Here is a 10,692-nt window from a genome sequence, read left to right as displayed (position 1 = left end):
TCTCTTTAAAATAAAACTTTAAAAAATAAAAATGCTCATTTATATCTGCATATGTTATATTAAAAACATAATATTACAAAATTCAAAAATTGTATAGATAATATTATGTAAAATAAATGCATATATATTTCTCATAGCAAATATATTTTCATATCAAATCTAACTAATTTGTATTTAATCTATTTTGCTGAAACAAAATTTATAAAATTAGAGCATACTCCAGTACAATAGAATTAACATTTAGAAGTAACATATTAACAAAACCATAAAGTCTTTTATTTTCAGATATATTCAGAGTAATTTAATCTACTCTATTTTTGTTTGCAAAATATAAAAAATTTAAACAAGAAAATTATTGCCCAATAAGGACTGAATTAAAAATTATTTGTTATCTTAATATCTAAAGATTTTAAGTGCGTATAGATGGCTAACTGTAAAAAAGCACTCATTAAGAAAAATTCTAGGGGCTCCTGCACCTCACCATAGGTGTGCACAGGAAGGGCTGGGCAGATCTGGGGCACCTGCATCCACCTCTCCGTGTGTCTAGAGGACTGTGGAATATCTCATCAAGCAGGCGAGCATCACAGGTACCAGAGGCCCCGCGGCCTGTGGTAAGTCCTCAGTGCACTCTGCCCAAAGCCCAGACTGTTCGGGAACCTCCAGGCTTCCGGGTGCAGTGAGGTGGATACGTGGGTTTGAGGTATCTACATCCGCCTCCCCATTCCAGCTGCGCTTGGAGAACTGTGGAGCTTCCAGCAAGTAGGCGGGCGCACACTATCGCCGGAGCCCAGCCTATTTGGGACTCCTGCACCTCACCATCTGTGTGCAGAGGAATTGATGGGCGGATCTAGGGCACCTGCATCCGCCTCCACGTGTGTCTGGAGGACTGTGGCTATCTCAGCAAGCAGGGGAGCATCACAGCTTCCAGAGGCCCCGTGGCCTGTGGTAAGTCCTCAGTGCACGCTGCACAAAGCCCAGACTGTTAGGGACCCTCCAGGCTTCTGGGTGCAGTGAAGTGGATAAGTGGATTTGAGGCATCTACATCCACCTCCGCATTCCATCTGCGCTTGGAGAACTGTGGAGCAGTTCCAATAAGCAGGTGGGCGCACAGTGTCCCTGAAGCCCAGCTTATCTGGAAATACAGAGTTCTAAACAGGCAGAAGAGGGCCACTGGTCCTACAGACACAGTGGCTTGGGGTAACTGGGTGCCAGAGTCTCAGAAGCTGCAAACATAGAAGCGGATTTCCAACAGACCCTGAGGAAGCTTTCAAATAGCACTTGAAACACAGAAATATAGGAATATGACAAAACAAAAGACCAAATTACAACCTCAAACCTCCAACCCATCTCAAAAAACCCTAGGAGCCATTCACCTCAAACATTCACTTCAAACATTGGACATAATAGCTACTGAAATTAACAAGCAACTCCAGGAAGCTTTAAAGGAATTCAAACTCAAAATAATCTCCCAGGTAAAAGCAGAAATGATGAAAGAAATGAAAGAGATTCTGAATATATCTAAAGAAAACACAGTGAAAAAATTGGAGGAACTAAATAAAAAGATAGGATCCCTAGATGAGTGATATAAGAAACAAACAGAATACATAATGCAGATGCACAGAGATATACAGGAAAAAAAAAAACTCCACTGAAAGTTGTAAAAACCACCTCAATGAAAGTGAAGATAGAATTTCAGACATTGAAGACAGGATTGCAGCTAGTGAACAGGTAAGGAAAGATCTTTTAAAAATAACAAGGAATCAGACAATAACAATTCAAAAACTGCAATATGATGCAAAGAAAAATAACATAAGAATGATAGGGATTAATGAAAAAGAAGGAGACAACATAAAGGATGTCAAGAGGATATTTAGAGAAGTCATAGCTGAAAATTTCCCAAGCATGAGATCACAAACTGACATCAGGATCAGTGAAGCATATAGAACTCCAAATAGTCATAACCAAAATAAAACTACACCAGACACATAATAATCACCATCCCAGAAATCCAACACAAGAATAGATTATTAAAAGCTATCAGAGAGAAAAGACAGATCACTTATAAAGGAAAACCTATCAGCATCACAGCAGACTTCTCAGCACAAACAACAAAGTCAAGGATAGCATGGAGTGAAGTATTCCAGTTCCTAAAGCAAAATGATTTCCAACCTAGACTGATGTATCCTGGAAAACTATCATTCAAAATTGATAGTGAAATATGATACTTCCATGACAAACAACAGCTGAAGAACTTCATGACCACCAAACAATCCCTGCAAAAAATATTGAAAGTTTAGATACACAAAGGAAAAAAAAAAACCACTAAGCAAAGCAGATAATTAAACAGAACAGAAAGATAAAGATGCAACAGCAGAGAGATAACATGTCAACAATAAACCAGCATTTAACATTAATAACCATTAATGTAAATGGTCTCAATGCACCAATCAAAAGAAACAGACTAGCACAATGGATCAAGAAACAAAATCCAACCATATGCTGTTTACGGGAAACCCATCTAACCCAGAAGGAAACTCACAGACTGCAAGTCAAAGGATGGAAAACAATACTTCATGCAGGAGGAATCAAAAAAAAAAAAAAGCAGGAGGGGCCATTCTTTTTGCAGACAACGTGAACTTTAAACCAACAATGACCATAAAGGACAAAGAAGGTCACTACATACTCATTAGGGGAAAACTCCAAGAGGAAGAGATAAATATCTTAAATATACATGCAACAAACTCTAGAGCACCCAGTTATATAAAACAACTATTAACAGAAATGAAAACTCAAATTATCAGTAACACAATTGTAACAGGAGATGTTAATACGCCATTGAAACGAAGGAACAGATCAACCAGACAGAAAATGAGCAAAGAAATAACAGAACTGAATCACACCTGCGAACAAAAGCATTTGATAGACATATACAGAATGTTCCACGCAACAACATCAGAATACACATTCTTCTCAGCAGTACATGGGTCATTCTCTAAAATATACCATATATTAGCTCACAGAACATATTTAAACAAATGCAAAAGAGTTGAAATCATCCCTTGCATGTTCTCGGATCATAGCACTATGAAATTAGAAATTAATGATAAAAGATACTGCAAAAAGCCCACAAACACATGGAAACTGATTAACACACTCTTGAGTAATCAGTGGGTCACAGAATAAATTAAAGAAGAAATTAAACAATACCTACAAGAAAATGAAAATGCAGATACAACTTACCGAAATTTTTGGGATGCAATGAAAGCCAGCCTCAGAGGAAAATTTATTGCACTGAGTTCCCACATCAGGAAAACAGAATGAATACAAATAAATAACTTGATGCTACACCTCAAACAGCTAGAAAAAGAAGAGCAAGTCAAGCCCAAAGCCAAAAGAAGAGAGCAAATTATAAAAATCAGACCAGAAATCAATGCAATAGAGACTAAGAAAAGAATCCAAAAAATCAACCAGTCAAAGAGTTGGTTCTTTGAAAGAATAAATAAAATCGATAAGCCCTTAGCCAACCTTATTTTAAAAAGGGAAGAAAAAGCTCAAATTCATGCAATAAGAAATGAAAAAGTTGAAATCACTACAGACCCAATAGAAATACAGAAGATTATCAACACCTATTTCAAAAACCTCTACTCTCAAAAGTTTGATAACACAGAAGAAATAGACAGATTCTTAGAAACATATGAAGTACCAAAGCTAGATCAAGAGGATGTAAAACTGTTGAATAACCCAATCTCTGTTAATGAAATTGAAAATGTAATTAAGTCCTTACCTACAAAGAAGAGCCCAGGCCCAGATAGATTCACTACAGAACTATACAAGAAATACAAAGAAGACCTAATGCTGACACTCCTCAAACTATTCAATGAAATTGAAAGGGAAGCAATCCTTCTTAATTCATTCCTGGAAGCAAATATTACTCTAGTACCAAAACCTGAGAGAGACCCAACTAAAAAAGAGAACTATAGACCGATATCCCTAATGAACACAAATGCAAAAATCCTCAATAAAATATTGGCAAATAGGATGCAGCAAGTCATCAAGAATATTATACTCCATGACCAAGTGGGATTCATCCCAGGAATGCAGGGATGGTTCAACATATGTAAATCAATAAATATAATCCACCATATCAATAAAGCCAAAAGTAAGAATCACATGATCATTTCTATAGATGCAGAAAAAGCCTTCGATAAGGTCCAACATTCATTCATGATAAGAACTTTACAGAAAATTGGAATAGATTATCTTTACCTCAATACAATAAAGGCCATTTATGACAAACCAACACCCAGCATCATACTAAATAGCCAAAAATAGAAAGCCTTTACTTAAAAATCAGCCACAAGACAAGGATGTACTTTATCATCACTCCTATTTAATATATTACTGGAAGTACTAGCCAGAGCAATTAGACAAGAGAGAGAAATAAAAGGGGTACAGATAGGAAAAGAAGAAGTTAAAGTATCATTTGCAGATGACATAATACTCTACATAGAAGACCCCATAAACTCCATTAAAAGACTCTTAGATATAACAAATAAATTCAGTAATGTAGCTGGATACAAAATCAATACTCAGAAATCAATAGCATTCCTATACACTAACAACAAAATCACAGAGAGGAAAATAAGTGAAACCACACTCTTCACATTAGCAAGAAAAAACATGAAATATTTAGGAATTACTCTTATGAAAGAAGTGAAAGACCTATACAGGAAAAATTATAATACACTGAAAAAAGAAATTGAAGATGATCTCAGAAAATGGAAAGACATCCCTTGCTCATGGATAGGAAGAACAAACATTGTGAAAATGGCCAGTCTCCCAAAATTGTTATGCAGACTCAATGCAATCCCAATAAAAATATCATCAACATACCTTATAAATCTAGAGAAATCACTCCTAAAATTCATCTGGAACCAGAAGCGACCTAGAATAGCAAAGGAAATTCTAAGCAGCAAAGGCAAGGCAGGAGGCATCACAATCCCTGACTTCAAGTTATACTTCAAAGCAACAGTAGTAAAATCAACACGGTATTGGAATCAAAACAGAGCCAAAGATATATGAAATAGATTAGAAGATATAACCACAACTACAAACACACTCAACCACCTTATCTTTGATAAAGGAGCCAAGCAGGTTCACTCAAAGAACGACAGTCTCTTTAATAAATGGTGCTGGAAAAACTGGCTCTCCATTCACCGAAAACTAAAGCTAGACCCATGTCTATGACCATGTACGAAATTAAAATCTAAATGGGTCAAAGATATGAATATTAAAACATAAACACTAAATCTATTGGATGACAAATTGGGTAGAAACATTGAAGACATAGGAGTAGGTAGAGAATTCATGAGCAGGACTCAAACCGCATGGGAAATACTTCCAAGAGTCAATAACTGGGACCACTTCTTATTAAAAAGTTTCTGCGTGTCAAAAGAAATCTGTAGCATAGTGAAAAGAAAACCCACAAACGGGGAAAAGATTTTACTGAACTCTCTCAGACAAGGGACTCTTGTCTAAAACTTAAAGAATTAAAAAAAAACTTAGACCCCCAAAATTCAAATATCCAATCCAAAAATGGGCATCTGAGATAAATACGCACTTCTCAGATGAAGAAATACAAATGGCAAATAAATACATGAAAAAATGTTCATCATCATTGGTCATTAGAGAAATGCAAATTAAAACCACACTGAGACACCATCTCACTCCTGAAAGAATGGCCAGGATCAAGAAAACCAACAACAACGAATGCTGGAGAGGCTTTGGGGAAAAAGGAACTCTCCTACACTGTTGGTGGGAGTGTAGACTGGTTCAACCTTTGTGGAGGTCAGTCTGGAGATTTTTCAAAAAGTGGGATTGGAAGTCCCATTTATTCCAGCTATTGCACTTCTAGGCATATTCTCAGAAGAACTGAAAGCATCATACCACAGTGATATATGTGCACCTATGTTTATAGCAGCACAATTTGTAATTGCCAGATCTTGGAAACAACCCAGGTGTCCATCAACTGAGGAATGGATAAAAAAGTTGTGATATTTCTATACAATGGAGTATAACTCAGCTATAAAAAAATATCACATTGAGATATTTATTAATAAATGGGTGCAGCTTGAGACCAGACTCATAAGTGAAATAAATAAATCTCGCATGTATGAATATCAAATAGTTTCCCGAATGTAAGTAATGATTCAAATATATAAAAGTATGTGGTAATCATGATTCCCCATTATGTGGCCTTGAAGTCTAATAAAGTTTTCACTTATTAATTGGAAAGGCTTTTTTGGGGCTGCTTGATATGGAAATATTTGAAGCTATTGTTTATGAAGTGATATTCAAATATTTCAAGGAAAAAGACAGACACTATGGTAACTACTATTAAATCTGGTTATTTGGTGGTGAAGCACTAGGTTGCTGAAACAGTCATGCTTTTACCTGTATTGTTATGTTGTTATTTCCTCTTTTATCTCAATCTCTCCCTTATTCAGTAAAAAAAAAAAAGAAACTTTAGTTATTTTTTATGGTTTTTTAATTAAGGGAAAAATTAACAGGATACATAATAGTAACATTTTTTGATTTCCTATTAACTTGTTTTGAAGTCCTGTAATACTCCCACTATCTTGTTTTGACTGATTAGACTCTGTTCCATTCTGTATGATAGTATCAAGTTTGGGGTTATAGGCAACTACTTTGAAGGCAATAAGATTCACTAAGATGCCCATTCTGGTTTGACTATTGTCTCCTTTGGAAGTCCTGTAATGTTTACAAGGTTTAAGTTTTATTGGTCTTGTTCTCTACTGTTTTGTTCAACTTTATAATACCTAATGAGATAGACAATTATTTTTAAGGAAACAAGAGACATTATGGTAACCATCGTTGATAACCTTGTACTCTGTTGTTACATTGACTGAAGGCTTTGTTTTGCCATATTTGACTTTATTCTCTTCCAAAAAAATTAATAAGAACTAAAGTGTAGTAAAACCCAAAACGTGTAAATTGTTGTAAAAAGGAGAGTGAAAGAAAGTGCTGTAAGGGATACAACTGCTAGTGTGTTTAGGGGTGTTAAATAGATGACCATATTAATGTTTTTGGTTGGATCATTGAACACAACTGTTTGCAGTCTCTCTGTTTGAATGTTCACTTTGTATGCTTTGATACTGTGACTTGAGCAACTATCTCTAAGATGATAATGTGTAATCTATTAACTGGTGATTTCTTACTTTTTTTTTTTTTTGTAGTTCTGTATTACTTGTACCCTTACACTGCTTTGTTTTGTTTTGTTTTTTACTCTTTTTCCTTTTAAATAAAATTTTTTAAAAATCCAAAAAAAAAAAAAGAAAAAGAAAAATTCTAATAGCCATTTCTCAGAGGGGGTGAAATGATTACTTTAAAATTAGTAACATTATTTAACTTTAGATCTTCAGTAGTAGATTGTAAAGCAATTGTGAAAATATTCTATTCCACAAGTAGAGTATACAGATTTCTTTCAAATATACAGAATTAATTTTTTTTTATTTTTGTATTTGCATCTTGGCCTGAGTCTTACAAGAGGCAAAAAATGTTTTATTATAAGGAAACACATTTCTTGACCACAATGTGACTTTTTAATAATTATAAAAAAAGAAAAGCATAAAAACAATGATGTAGAAATTCAAAACAAGATAATACAAAAATTAACAATGGTTAATATATTGTATATGGCTATCTTCAAAGTAATAGTTCCTCAGATTATGAGATAGAGGTATGTAAAATGAACAATACAAGCAGAAACTGTTCTTTTCAATGAGCTAATACAAATTAGCAGTGTAACTGTCTTAGTTATCTTTGATAGATAGACAAATAGACATATATATTGTGTTTTCCTTTTCTTCTCTCCTGCCTCCCATCCTTGCTCTTCTTTCCTTTTGAACCATTTGTTTCCCTTTTACAATATCTATTGCACATTTTGTATCTTATTTACTCTTTCAGTTTCTCACAGTAAGGAGCCAATATAATGTTTCAACATGCAAACCTGTTTCTATCACCTGTTTGCTCTAATACTGCGTGATGAACTAAGTCAACTTTACTAGGATGAATCTCAGAATTTAGAAAAAGAAAGAAACATAGATACTGCAGTGAAAAGGTGAAATAAATGCTCCAGAAGATCTAGAATACAATAAATATTATATAATAAAAAATTGCCTCTGGGGAATTTTATTGAAGTATATAAGAGAATAGACCAACTATTTGCATTTACTACTTCTAAAAATGGAGAGGGGGCAAAACAAAACACACAAACACTGCCAGCATTGTATTCAAAGTACATAGGTGCTAAAGCAGGAAGGCCAGCTGTTTGAGGATTGTTGACACCTACAAACTTGAATGAAATTTACAGAAACTATATCCTGGAAATTCTTGAGCACTCAAAATCTTGTCAACTAACTGAGGTAAGCAAACTTTAGAATAATGCCAGAGTAGTCCTCAGCATAATTTGTGTGTTACACTCATCACTCTGAGAAAGACAGGAAGAATGCAAAGGCCATCAATCATAAGTTCTGTTAGCTATACATTGCATCTTTGAAGCAATTCCTTGAGAAATATGTATGGTGGCTGTGCCATGTGACAATGTGCTTCCAGACTTCTCACGATAAACCACCATGGACTCATTCACATCCATTCCAAACCTATGCCCAGTGCCAGAGGGCCTGGGCTCTCACAGCCATATATGTCTGGGGCTGACACTCTCACTGAAAGTACTATTGGTCTAAGACATTACTGACAATTATTAATTAGTCAATTAATAAATGTGGCTGCCCTCAATTCCTTGAAGAGGTAAGTAAACAGCTCTTCTATAATAACTTTCCTAACTCTAACAAATGGCATTTCTGTAAATGGAGTTAACTCTCTCTAGCTCTCTCTTTTAACATTGAGTCCTAATATTTCCTTAGGAAAATTCAAGATGTACAGGCCCACTAACAGGCTCTATCATAACTTTATGGGAAATTAGTAGGTTTAGCAAATAAAGATGGATGAGCTGTTTTAAATACTCCAGAATATCAGATAATATGTGATACTTGTTTGCTAGGATTAGAAGAGACAGCAGTGACTAGTCTGGGGACAACAGGTGCTGAAGAAGATAAAAAAGTAATTATGGCTTTTCCTATTCGCTTCTTAGGCATGTAAATATTGTAGTTCCTTCCTTTCCATACAAAAGTCACAGATTCTTTGGCGAATCTGTTTGGTATTAATGCCAGGACCAGAGGGTTGAGAACAGAGGGCCCAAGTAGATAGAGATTTGCAAGTACAATGTGCACTTGTGGAGGTACTTGGTGGCCAAAATGATGGGTAAAAAAAGAAAAAAAGGCAGGAATATAGAAGACAAGAATCACACAAATGTGAGCCCTACAAGTGCTAAATGCTCAGAACTGGGCATCTTTGGAGGGCAGTCGCAGCACAGCTTGCAGAATCATAATGTCGGAGATGGTAATGAGGACCACATCCATCCCAGTGACTGAAAGTGCTATGGTAAGACCATAAACAATGTTGGGGTTGATGCTGGCACAGGCCGCTTGGCTATACCCATGTGCTCACAGTAAGTGTGGGGTATCACATGGTGTCCACAGAAAGGTAGGCGCTCAATGAGGATAACAAAGGGGAAAACGAAGAGAAGGCTGCGAATCACACATGCCAGACCAATTTTCTAGATCATGGTGGTACTAAGGATGGATGTATAATGAAGCAGACGACAGATGGCCACATAGTGGTCAAAAGCCATGGCCAGCAGAACAGCTGACTCGGTGGCAAAAACTGCATGAACAAAGAACATCTGGGTGAGGCAACCATGGTAGGAAATGATGTGGGACCTAAACCAGAAGATTGCTAGCATTTTGGGCAATGTTGTTGAACAGAGCACCAGCTCAGTAAAGGAAAGCAGGCACAGGAAGAGGTATATTGGCTTGTGCAGAGCTTTGTCTGTCACAATGATGTATAGGATGGTACTATGGCTAACTAGAGCAAGGATGTACATGGCGCAGAAGGGAATGGCAATCCAAATATGCTGTCCTTGCATCCCAGGAATTCCAAGTAAAATAAATATGGAAGGGTGGAAGGTGGTATCATTGGAGACAGATGCAGAGAGCATACTGAAGCAGAAAACAGGCTTTATCTTCCTAAAAGTGGTTAGAAAATGAAATGATGTCATCCTAAATGCCATGTGTTTCTCTTAAACATCCATTTGATTTCTTGCCTCTTTTAAATCAACTCTCCTCAAATTTTTTCCCTTTTTCATCTGATTAGGTTACTAAGTGATTTTTGTGACTAATAGTATTTATCCCACTTCTAGGATATCCATCTCCCTGTGACGCATCTGCATCTCTGCCCAAATATTCTAACAGAAATATCACCAATCAACTGTAATGGAAATACTGACTTTTCTTTGAATATACTCTACACCTATCCTGCATTCATGAGCTCTAGTCTACCCTCTACTGCTTTGTGTTATGTTCTGGATCCTGGGACAAAGGTCCCTTCGCCTTCTTGATTCTAGCATTAGGAAACACCGACAAGATATTGGAGGGAGGAAGAGAAGTGAGATCAGGAGTTGTTTCCACAACAGTTTTTCAGCAGGGTTTTGCAACACCCTCCTCCCCATGATATCCTGCCTGATCAGTCTTTCTGATACTATTTTCCTCTGGT

The 10,692-nt window shown here is 36.1% G+C and overlaps 1 pseudogene; it reads right to left on the bottom strand.

The window, feature by feature from the left end:
• Nucleotides 1–9,168: 9,168 nt before the first annotated feature.
• On the bottom strand, nucleotides 9,169–10,138 carry LOC100733301 (olfactory receptor 52D1-like; annotated as a pseudogene).
• Between the last annotated feature and the right edge of the window lie 554 nt (nucleotides 10,139–10,692).

This window comes from Cavia porcellus, unplaced genomic scaffold (genome assembly GCF_034190915.1).
Source record: "Cavia porcellus strain 051 isolate PalLab524CR breed Dunkin Hartley unplaced genomic scaffold, mCavPor4.1 scaffold_9, whole genome shotgun sequence".
Taxonomy (NCBI): Eukaryota; Metazoa; Chordata; class Mammalia; order Rodentia; family Caviidae; genus Cavia; species Cavia porcellus.
The sequence above is the reverse complement of the archived record's forward strand: the minus strand, read 5'-3'. Positions and strand labels throughout refer to the sequence as shown.